General features: G+C 35.1%; 1 non-coding gene across 1 annotated transcript; it reads left to right on the top strand.

Annotated features, from left to right (window-relative positions):
* Window positions 1-2,533: 2,533 nt before the first annotated feature.
* TRNAP-AGG (transfer RNA proline (anticodon AGG)) lies at window positions 2,534-2,605 on the top strand. Its single transcript has one exon. It is a non-coding gene; the product is annotated as a tRNA-Pro (tRNA).
* The last annotated feature ends 10,501 nt before the right edge of the window (window positions 2,606-13,106 follow it).

The raw sequence follows: 13,106 nt of genomic DNA, 5'->3' as shown, positions 1-13,106 counted from the left end.
GTTTTTAGTACTGCACCTTAAAAAAATAAATTATTATAATTAGGTTTTCTATACTGATAAATCATTTAATATTATACTCCCTTGAACAGGAAAAATACTTGGGGGAGTGGGGGGGGGGATGAAGCATAAGATGAATTTTTCAATGCGCATTAAAATGAAATAAGCCAGAAAGCTAACACAGCAAATTTTATACATCAAACTAACCCGTACTGATACCTTCTCTTTCACAGTACACTGCGTTCACAGAAAGCAAGTCCCTTTTCTCCACAGTGCATCGGGCCGGTGATATACGCTCGTGCTAATTTATATCCCCTCAAACGCCGCGTGGTTTGTTAACTTCAAATGAGTCATAGAATACAGGAGACCGACGCAAGACAATGGCAACAGCAGGAGTTATATGATCCAGGAACATCTGCAATGTACAGCCTCTAACAATAGAGGCTCGTGGTCTCCTAGCAACGAGTCATTAATGGTCTGTGTGACGTGACAGTGAAATCTACAAACAGGCTTACATGTTTGTATTCTTTTGTTTAGGCCTAATTAATGCATTTGTTTCTTGTCTGAACGAACAAAATAGCCTTTCTCTCGCCTCTTCGTACAATCTCGGGTTCATACAATTATTTTTCTACATTAGAACCTTGGGTTTAGAGAGGGGTGGGGGTAAAAAAAAAGTACATCACACGCGAATCTGTTCAAAGAAAGACCGACAACAGAACAAATAAAAGAAGAAAAATTACTCGCTTAATAAAAGTACAGCAGGGGGTGGCCATGAGCGTGGATCCTCCTAGTTTACGTGTGATATAGTACTTCACTCAACAAGTTTCTTGTCATCAGCGAAGCGCACAGAATCCAGCCCTCAGGGCTCGTATAAATATTGACAAATTATTCTATTTCGCGTTACATGGAAGTCTAGATTGCCGGTAACCATGGAAACGTAGTCCCATAAGTAATAGAGTAGTCTGTCTCAGCTGTTGGATGGCATCCTCAAAGAGATGCCGCTAAGAAATAGAGTTGTTATTCCTTTTTCTTTCTATTGTCAGCGAAGAGGGAAAGTATGATTCACACAGTGCTTTAGTTATTCAACTTTCGCACTGAATAAGCCCAACATTAAAAGATGAATAAAGATCTGTCCTATGGTACTTATTATTTTGCGATATTTATCTAAATGAAATGGAATAAAAATTTCCATCAAATTTTCTCGTACAGTTAACTTAAACACTCTCCTCTTTGCCGACGACCAAATAATAATTAAAATTCTGAAGATAACTTACAGAAAGCTATTTTAAATCTAAATGAGATATCCAAAGATTATGGTATGATAATATCAACAGAAAAATCAAAAACTATGGCCTTTAAAGGACAAGAACTAAAATAGTATTAGATAACAAGATCTTAGAACAGGTGAATTCATTTAACTACCTAGGATGTATGATCACTTATGAAAATGAAAAAAGATATAAACATAAAAATTGCAAAATATTTAAAAATAACAGGTGTAATTAAATCTATATTTAAACCAAACCTTGTTCAAAAACAAACCAGGCTAAAAGTATACAATACATTAGCCTTACCGGTCTTAATGTATGGAAGCGAAATCTGGACAATAAAACAAAAAGACAAATAAAACAGCAGAAATGAAGTTTATGAGAAAAACTGCAAAGTATACCCTATTTGATCACAACGAAGAAATTATGAAAGAATTAAACCAAGAACCAGTAATAGAAAAAATATAAACATAAATGGATGGAACACGTTCAAAGAATGAAAACAGAAAGATTACCAAAACAAGCCTTAAAGTACAAGCCATTAGGAAAAAGAAAACCAGGACTTTTCGTTTTTGATGATGATATTAAGAAATCTATATTATCGACCCAACATTATACAGTCTATGCTGTGGGATCCACACCACACAACCTATATTGTAGAACCTATATTGTATTCATAGACCTGATACCTATTTTGCGATATTTTTTTTTTAAAGGCGTACATTGTCTACTTAATCTACCCAATATGAATATGAATATCAGCCAATGAATATTTATAAGTATCGAAAAGTGACATCTATTCGCAGAGTAGACTATTTCTATTCCTGTTCTTAGAATTCGAAGAAATACTTCTTGAAAGACGGAAGGAAGTAAACAGACGCTACTCCTTCGAAGTGTGTGTTGGGTAATTTCTAGAAGAACCCTGTCTAGCATTACGTACACAGCTGTCTGTTTTGCTTGAGGACTTACGAAGATATGAGCATGACTCATGGAGGGAAAACATCCTCCAACTTGTCTGCAGTTTATGGTACGTGTTGCTAACACAGCCCACACGGAAGCGATAAAGCCTATCAGAATGCAAACGAAGAGGGCGCTTATCAGGTGACTGTGTGGGTTTGAGATAAGTGCAGTTATCGTAGCAGCTAATGCGATAAAACTCTCCGCAGAAAGAAAACAGGAAAGTGTAGAAGTGCAAACTAAAGCATGCACTGATAGAAATCACGGTTGACCGAATATTAATAAGTGGAGTTTTGGAAACAACATTGCGTGGCTCGTTGGTCTAGGGGTATGATTCTCGCTTAGGGTGCGAGAGGTCCCGGGTTCAAATCCCGGACGAGCCCAAGGGGTATTTTTTTTTCTTTCTTTTTTTTTTTTTTCTCTGTTTAGATCAAGAATTTTAATCTTACTTTTAAATAATTTTTTTTTTTTTTTTTTTTGGCATATGATTTTATTTAAATTTTATCAATTTATAAAAGTCAACATCTAAAATCAGTTAATAAGGTTAATTTAAAAAGCGCGGTCTAGCTTACGGTGCGAGAGATCCCTGGTTCAAATCCCGGACGAACCCGGGGCATGATTTTTTTTTTCTTAACCTTTATCATTCGCTTAATCTGCTTTTTATTTCATTGTCTACTTTTTCTTTTTTTTTTTTCAATAGAACCCATTTTTTAAGAATGCCCAGTATGGTCCCATTTGAAAAATTACAAGCCTATAAACATTCAATTATTTTGAAAATAAATATATTGGGATCCGAGTATAATTTTTTTTTAGTATCCAAGATCCCACTTTAATTAAAGGGTTGTTGCGTTCCCCCCCCCCCCTCGAAGAATTGTAGTATAACATCATTTCATGATAAAATGCAATGAGTCAGAACTATGAAAAATTTAAAAAAAAAAATTAATGTTTTCATTATTGTAATTGAAGACAAGTCTTCCCAAAGTTTTCTCTCTTTTTTTTTGTATAAAAAAGAGGTTTGCGAATGTGAGAAAATGAAAATTGTTTGACATTCGCAAAAAAAAAAAAAAAAAGCCATGCCCTTAAGCGGATTCAAACCTGTTTGTTGGTTAGAGAGCTGCGGTTGATCTACCAGGTCAACCACAATAGCAATGAACTATCCGACTGTTTTTTTTTTAATTCTTTCTTTAATTAAGATTTCATTCATTGATAATATGTACTACAATGGCTGATTAAATAGCATGATTTCGAACTAGATACAATGACTAAGACTTTTAAATAATGCCAAATCCCATTACATTATCATAAGATCAATGCAACAGCACCGTGCTTTCACCATTACAATGCACCTGCGCATTAATCCGAACTTATGTGCAAATAATTCCTCTGGTATACTGACTGAGCAAGGGCAACATCCTCTACAGTCGTTGGACAAGTTCACACTTGAAAGGGACTTATCCCCCCCCCCCAAAAAAAATACTGTATTTCAGTTTTCCCAGGTATTGTCTTGACACGGACCTGCCGGTTCAGAAACCCTTAATAATTCTCGATATCCTAAGTGATGCAGTTAAAGTAATTCACGGAAGGTCAGAGGTCAAAGGTGAAGGTCACGAATAGCATTTTTACCTAATTAATTGAACTTTATTCCGATTGTTGACAATAAACGGAATCTTTTCTCTTCAGTTTTATCGAAGTCATCCGACTTCGTTACCCTGCTAACTGCCTCCCCCCCCCAATCACTCGTTAAACACACCATCAGTTGATACTGAAGTTGTTTCAGTAAACTGCATTTCAAGTTCCCCTTTGTCTTTACAATTCTGTTTAAGTATTATCTCGGACTGCGCGCACGCGCACACACACACACACACACACACACACACACACACACACACACATGCCATTTCCACAATATCAGCTACGGTAATGGCGAATAATAGCCGACTATGATTCAAGGTTTCCCATTATTTGTACGACATCGAACCCGCCTCCAGCATTCATTTGGAAGGCTTTGCTCCAGTTCATTTTCCTTCTTTGCTCTTAAGTTTCTCCGGTGTACTCATTATCTTTCTAAAGCGAGTCGATTAGAAGCTGTCCCCTTAATGTAGCCCCCCCATCTGATAGCATTCCATTCCACCGTGTTTTCCATTGCTGTGTTGAAAGGAACGTTGCATTGTTGGGACTGTTTTCTCAATTAGCTACCAGGTGGCGCTGTCTGTTCCATAGATACGCATCGTTTGTCAAGTACAGCTAGAGGTTTTGGCATTTATCGAAATATAGAATGTAGTGAGGAAGTATAAATGATTTGGGCAGGATCCTACCCACAGATAGATTTATTTATTGTCGCTTAAGATAACTGTAGAAAAATGTTTTGAGAGGGGTAGAAAGGTTTTGGGGGAAATAAACTCGTATAGTAGACATCGAGTTTTTGATTACAGTATAAAAATAATTAAATAAAAAAACTAAAACATATTTTTAATAAATTTAATTTTATTTATAATTTTTATAATAAACCAATAAAAATGAACACAATCATTTAATAGAAAATTTAAAAAAAAACATGTATAATATTGTTTAATGGCGTGTGTTCTTCGGCTAGTTTGTCGAAGATCCTAAAATTTTCACGACGAAAAATTCTTTCACCAGCTTCAGTTAAAAAGCGATTACAAAGCTTTCTCACCAGGTGGAAATGCAGGTTTTTCCATGAAAATAGCATCGCTGCTACCGACTACACTACAGATTTATTTCTCAAGCCATTCCCATGGAGTTCGATGCGTATTTCTATTGCAAAACATAAACCAACAGGGAAAATACTTGCAATTATAAGAATGTAATACACTCCCAGATGGCGTTAGATGCTACCAACACGACATCTAACGCCATCTGGCGAGTGTATTACATCCTTCTAAGTTAAAAATCTTAGGATTAATATCGGAAGATATTAATGATAAGATTTTTAAAAGAAATGAAACCTTATCAATTATAGTTTATTCATACGAGTTGTAAAAGTCGTATTCATCGCATTAAACTAGCATAACTAATCCATTTAATATTTCAAGTGCTATCTAATCATTAAATGAACTGAAATAGAATAATTAACATATTTTATTAAATTTGGTCGTTGTCATGTTAATTTCCTGTCCTCATACATTAGCTAATATAGAAAGGGTCTATTAGGAAGTTGACACAATGCTTTTCATGCGCCAATGCAACCAAACCCAGAAGGGGTGGCTTGAACATATGTTTACCCTGTGTTTACGTGGAAGGTCTATTAATGGCTGCTAACAGCATACCAAATCCCAAGTGCAACTTTATGGTCCAGAGAACTAAACAGCTGGCATGGACACGGATCTAAGAACACGTGATTTAAACCACATTGAATCAATCTATTGATAGCCGTTTTCAACCTTGAACTAATCCCTCCCATGGATGAATCATTTGCAAGTGCAAATTTTGGCTTTCCTTGAATTATACTGTAAGTTTCTTGACTAATAAGTCATTTACATCAGTCATAAGTCATCACTCTTGTTCTGTATAAGATAGTATCACGTGATTAATTAATACTTTTGTATTCATGACAGAGTATTTTTTTCGAATATTTCAAATATTTATAAAAATGATAATTGCAATTTATTTATATAAATGTAGTCAATTTCAATAGTTTAAAAAAAGAAACATAATTGTTTCAATTTAATTATTTCATCACAGTGAGGTTTAACTCTGGGTACTCCGGATTTTATACTGCTTTCAAACAAAAAAGTTCTTGGTGTATATTAACGAGCTAATAAAGATGGATACTAAGAAATTAATCTTTAAAATAAATAAATTGTCTCCTTTCTACATTTTTATTATTATATTTTCACATTTTTGTCCACATTTTATATTTATGTCGGTCTTTTTTTATTATTATTTTTAATCTGATCATTTCATTTGATTTTTAATAGTACGCCGATATGTTCTACCATATTCTTAGTCTTCTTTCATGTGTGTGTAATTTTATGAAGATTCAGAAACAGTATTTTAATTTAAATTAAAAAAAAAAAAGTCAATTCTGATGACAGAAATTTTCATTATTACGTGTTAATTTCAAGAGATCAATTTCAACATTCCTGCAATACACAATAATCAACTCCAAGCATGTAAATGTCGATTTCACCTAACTATCTCGTGCCCATTGTTGCTATACTCACAAATATGTCGATTGTTGAGCATTATTGCTATAATCGCCTATATGTCAACTGTTGCACATTAAGCATACGTCAATAAATTCTCACGTTAATTCAAGTTAATGATTCACACCTTATCTTCAACATGTACGGTTAATTACTGAAATTTGTCACCATTGCGAGGGTGTCAGTTGGTTCGCTCTTCCCAAATAAGCTTCGGTGTGTCATCTTGATTTGCACAAGGTAAACTGTTGACAGCGGAAATGAGGTCACACACTCATCCGCAAACACTTTCCTCTGTCAGACAAGTATCAATCAGCGAGCAAGGTCAAAGGTCACTTAGGAAGATCTGTCGACGCTTCCAATGCTCCCGTTACATATCGCGACGTCATGAACGCCGACTTTGTTTGACAGCAGAAACATGGAAGAGGTGGGGGGGGGGTTAAAACGTTTACTGGGGGGTTGGGGGGGGGGAGGTGGAGAGCAAAATTAAACCGTCCAATCGGCACCCACAACAGACGATGAAGTCCAGCCACGGGATCCGACGTGATGGTACCGACTTGAATAGAGGGGGGGGGGGGGGGGAAGACGAACCATTTCGCACGTGCGTTACCCGTTATTTGACAGCGTGCCACAGTCCTGTCCAGCTGTTTTTGGTGGGGAGTGTAAGCCGACGATATCTTACGACTAGTTCCTATACGTTCAAGCAGAGCAGACACAGGATTACCCACATGCACGGGTCCACTGTTTGCTATTCAAGAGTCCAGTCAGGAAACAAGTAAGTCGACCATTTATTTAAAAATATTCTTTCTTAAACTGACTTCTATTTAATTTTTATCGAAGTTGAATTTTGCATAAGTTTCGTGACCATGACCTCTGACCTCATGTGCAAAAATTCAGTTAAGTATTTATTATTAAATTAGATGGCTTTCGGATGACCTCTATCTTTGACATATCCTGTGTAATATGGATATTAAACAAATTTGATTTTGAGACTACATGGAGATGAACTTCTTCGAGACCTATCATCTTCATATTTTTCAGAGTTTATTTGCGTCTTTGAGTAGGATGAAGCCGATTTTTATATTAGGAAACTTACCGTGGACCCTTTTTGAGTTTCCGAGTTTTGTTTAGAAGGGATATCCCTCTCCTCTACTACTACTATAGAAACCCCATGGGGGGGGGTCTTCTGAGATAGGTAAATGAATAATAATATTACGTCTGCCTTCGTGTGTGTGTGTGTGTGCGCGCGGGCGCGCTCTATAATGAAGGAATTATTAGGACGGTACTATATTTCAGAAAAACTTGTATTCGACCTAAAATAGCATTCCACCAATTTTGGTCCAATATTTCAGACCCTTCTTCCTGCAGTCTGAACCAAATCCATTCGTTGTGGGTGAATGTAGGGGGTCGGGACGGACCACACGCTACCTTCCACTTCATCCAAAAGAGGTGTTGAGCTCAGGACAATGTGGGAACAGTCAGAAGGGTCTATTCCAACATTTCCTGAACTGGATTTAAGATTGTGTGGCCCCCCTCTACTGAATAAGCGCCCCCCCCCGCTGTAATGTGAAACGCTAAGTTCTAGCTTATGCATAAATCTGGCCCTGAGTGTTTCTTCAACTGGGTTCCTCAGAGAATACAAATATTTGCAACTTTCTGAAAGAAAAAAAAAAATAAGTGAAGAGAAGAAATATTATTTTTAAAAAAATTAACCTGATTTTTTTCTAGAACACACATTGCTTTTTTAATTGTGTGTAATATTAAGTATAGTGTGTTTTCCTGATTAAAATATTTAGCATAGGTTGATACATATTGTCATAATTCCTTTTTATGAAATTTTTCATGCGGGGGGAGAGATCCGCGAAAAATAAATATTTTAGGTTGGGTTCCATAGTTTTCAATATACTGGTCCATCTCAGAAAACTAGCCCAATGTAGGCAGAATCGGATTATCCAGAAGTGTTGCATATCCTCTTTGGTATCTGCTATGGTTTAATCTCCGAATCCATACCGTCAAACTTCGTAATAGTTATGCATTCGAATATGTGGTTACAAGCCATCGTGTATTAACCCTGCGGAGGTCGCGGCTGATCTGACAGATACAAACAAATTATTTATTATAAATATTCTTACACATATCCAGTGTATAGCTTGGAGGTCATGAGTAGCTGCGCATGCATATATTACGAGTGATATTCCACACTGTTTATGCGATCAGTTTTGGTTTAACACGTGTTATGTAAAAGGTGATGATATTTCATAGTAAATTGTATCTGAGAGATACCGCGACCTCTGATATCAGTATAGTATTGGTTTAGTTGTTTTGTTCAATAATTTCTAGATTGTAACTGAAAATAAATAAACCATCATGTATTGTATTTGCAGTTTTTTTTTTAAGTTTTATCGCATTTTAGCACATACTAGCAATGAATGTATCTCTCAGATACACGTGACCTTCGCTGCAATTTTTTAGACCGCGACCTCCGCAGGGTTAAAAAAAAAAAAAAAACGAAATATTTTAGGTTAAATGGATATGTCTGGTTATGTTCATCCGTGTTAAGAATGACTATTAACAAAATGATCTATTATTTTTGTAATATACATGCCTTTTATACCCACGAGCTGTCCCCCCCCCCACCCAAGGGAGTTTGATTCTTAAAAAGGCAGGCAATGTTTCTTTATATATGACAAGAAAAAATGTAAATCATATTTATGGGGTTCTTTATAACGTGGTTTTTAACAGACTTTAATTATATGGGAGAGATTTGGTCATCTACCATGCATATTCAAGGAAAAAAAAAAAATTCTGAATACACAGATTTCTTCATTTGCCATGAAAGGATATAGCAATCAATTCTCATTTCTATAATATTTGAAAGGAAATCAGGACTTGGGAGAAACAAGGAACTCATCAAAAAGTAATTTATAACAAAATAAAAAAAAAAATTGAGCGCTAGAGAAAGAAAAAAAAAATACAGGGAAGTAGACGCTTGCACTAGCTAACTTTTGTAGGCTTGGCACGTATTTAGAAAGAGTGAAAGTGTGCATCCATCGATCTTCATTCCTGATTCTATCCAGGAGATAAAAAAATAGAGAGAGAGAAAGAGAGAGTTGGGAAAACTTCGGTATTTGTAGTTTCTCGATATTTGAATAACAATTTTTATCTGCTTCGCTAGCATCTCAAGCATTAAGAAACGCTATTAATTTTTACAAAGTCCCCCTCATTTCTTCTGTCTTTTTCTTCAAAAAAAAAAGAAATCAAAATAATTCCGTTACTTATTCATCTCTAATAATAAAATAATAATAAAAAAACACAAGTTTTCTTTTATTGACAACAGAGGGCGCCACGTGAGCTCCCTAATAGGTAAAGAGATATTCAGAAGTACAGAACTACTGACGCATTTATCAGTACCAGTATACGCATACCTAATAGGATTTTGAATAGCCATTTTCATTCATTGCGTTGCTATGGTAACATGGTTAAGTGGCTTGCATTTTTCCGAATGCTAGTAAATAATTGTCAATTTATAATTAAGTGATGACTTAAATTTGAAATTGATCTTCACCATCCTAAAATGTAAACCTCGTCTTGAGTGATGTCACCTTTTCGGTCCCTTAAAAAAAAAAAATAAATAAATAAAGATATTCGCGAAATCAAAAAACCAGGCTTAGCTTGGAAGCATTCTTATATAGTATTAAGTTTTTGGTACAACTTTATTATAAGTTTAGAAAGGAAAAAAATTAATTGTATTGGAAAAAAAAATTAACACTTAGGGTTTGTGTATTTCCTTTCTAGATTTAATTTAAAAAATAAATTCTCCTTACTTTTTTTTTTTTTTTTTTTTTTTTTGAGACGTGTTGATGTTGTTAATTTCAATATTACCTTTCAGCATGAATTTCAGAATTACTCTGTAATGTTTTAAACTTGTCAATTTCGGTATTATCAAAATATTCTCTTCTAGCCCTTTAACTTATTAAAATAAAAACGATGCACGTGATCTTCAGTTGTTTATTTCACAATCTGCTAATCGAAACAAATCACAAATGAAATAAAAGGCTTACTGAAAACAACAACAAAAAAAAAAAAAAAAGATTGACTATTACCGACAAGGCAATAAAATCAGGCTGAAATGTTATTTTTAAAATGTTAACCATTCTTGTACATTGCAGTAAGATTACAACAAACGCGGTTAGCACGTGAAGTAATCCCAACTTCCTCTCTTTATTATTACATTTCCGTTTCTCGTGCTCATCAACAATACATCCGCTAATTGTAGCTAGTTGCGCTTGTCCAATAATGAGTTTGTTACCGTATCTTTACCACGCGCGCGCGCGCGCCCTTCCAACTTTCCTACGTTGTCGATAATGTCTTTTCTCGAACATACTTTTATAAATTTCTCATTAACACCCCATTCCCCAGTTTGTAATACGCATAGATTTAATAAATACCTCCCCCCCCATTCTTCCATTGATGGCAACAGAGATTTCATCGCGTTCATCCTTTCCCCCCCCCTGTTTCGCCCCTTTCATCCACCCACCCCTGCCTTTGGCTTCATTTCTAATCTACAGTAATTGTATTCTGTTTTAATAAAAGGCCACCGATTTAACGCTATCGCCGGGGACATTATTAAACAGAATAAACCTATTTAATGAGGTTTCTCCTTTCAGTTACTTCTCTAATGGGGTTTTAAACGAAGAATAACTAGTTGCATGCCTTAAGGTTTAAAATAAAGATAGCTTTCCTCCGAAAAGATATAAACTTTGAGCACAAGTTGTTATCTGCTTTTTTTATTTTCTCTTTGGTTCCATTGTGATATCACCAGTGACGTCATCTGATTGTTATCACCGAAACTAATTGTTGCTCCTTTATTTTATTTTATTTTTGTCGTTCAGTGGCAAAGCAAAATTACATTATCCTAAACAATGCATTCCAGCAGTTTTATAACGTATTTGCTTCATTGTTACTAATAACAATTAGATGATGACTTCATTGTTGTCGGAATCAATTGTTAAGAGCACAATAGGGAAAAATGTCTTTTATTTTAGAATCGTTCGAATACTTGGAAAAGATTCCATTGACCTTCTCTTCAGGGAATTGACCCGAAATAAAAAAAAAATGGAGTATACAAAGACAGCTTCCCTGTAGAGGTCGCTGTCATACACATCTGGCTATAGAACGTGTGTCCGTAATTTGACCCGCTTTTGCTAGGGGGCGGAGGTCTAACGGGAATTCTATTCAAGTCTCCGGTTTCTCATGCTTTATTTACCGTACTCTTTATGTGGGTGGAACGGGAGGATGCTTTGATCAAGTCCAGTACGTACCCTACGGAGTAACAAAAAAAAAAAAAAATCATTCTGTCCATTGATGTAGCTTGAATAAAAATACGGGCGGGCAAAGCATTCTTACTATTTTAAAAACTTTTTTTTTGTCTCAAAAGTGTTCGTAGATGGCGCTCGCAACCTTCTTGAAAAAAAAAAAGTTTTTTTTTCAAGAAGGTTATGTTTTACGTTTTTTTTACGCCCATTTTCTTGATGAGAAGATTTGTTGAAAATAAAAGCGGATTATAGTCAACAGAAGGATAAAATGGGTTAATAGAGTGAGAAATGAATAGTTCTTTGATGAAACGAAAGGTGCATTGGATACAGTACAGTGAAAACACGAAAATAAGACGTTGTTGATGTAGCGGTACCAATTTCGCAAGCAGGTAGAATCCAATTTTGCGACCTCCACGCATTCTGTTTGATTACTGTTCAGAGTGAGACAGCAGACCTTTCAAAACAATGTACAGGCTTCACACAAGCGAAAGTCTAATAAAGAATGACGAGAGAAAGATAGATTTTATTTCGTACAGGTGAGTTTTTCATCTTCTTTCCCCACTCCCTAGTCCCTAAATGCCCTCTATTCCCTTTCTTTTATTTTTTAAATCCAATATATATATATATATATATATATATATATATATATATATGGAGATTACGTTCTCGTTAGCAAGAATCAAAAAGTAAAGCAACAATCGTTACTATAGTGATTCATCAAAGTGAAATGAACATTGTCAATCAGACGATATCATTGTTGAAATGAAAAAGAAATTAACTTTGTATTTAATCCAGTTCATATATAGAGATTACGTTTTCATTAGTAAGAGCAACAATGGTTACCATGGTGATTCACCAAAGTGAAATGAACATTGTCAATCAGGCAATATATTTCTTGTAGTAACAAATTTAAATGCGATTGGTCTTCAGTGTTCATATACCTCTTGCTGTTTTTATATTTTTTTTCTGTTTTTTAACATAAATAAAATAGTGCATGCAGTCTAATCAAAAGATAATTATTAAGTTTATAACAACGAAGCAAAAAAACGCGTTTGTCTTTGTCATCTCATCCAAACAATCAATAATCTACGGACACCGCCAAAGTGATTTAAAACGAGTATTTTGCGTGACGTTACCTCACAATAAATGTGGAGGATGACTCATAGGGATGGCCCGTTTCTCATCCAATGATCGGTGATTTGTTGGAATCTCTCATGCTAGGCACGATTCATACTTTTGTGATGAATTTGGTTTTTTTTTGGTTTTTTTAAGAATTTGCTAATTTTTTTTTCAAGAAGTGGGGTTGAAATGTGCTATATACAACATACGATCGATTGCCTATTTTAATTTATTTAGTTTTTACATATTTACACAGTAAATAAGCCGGAACTGTAATGTGCAAGTCT

This window comes from Typopeltis vanoorti, chromosome 21 (genome assembly GCF_054136105.1).
Source record: "Typopeltis vanoorti isolate ZY-2024b chromosome 21, IOZ_Tvanoo_1.0, whole genome shotgun sequence".
Classification (NCBI taxonomy): domain Eukaryota; kingdom Metazoa; phylum Arthropoda; class Arachnida; order Uropygi; family Thelyphonidae; genus Typopeltis; species Typopeltis vanoorti.
This window is presented reverse-complemented; position numbering and strand designations above follow the sequence as displayed.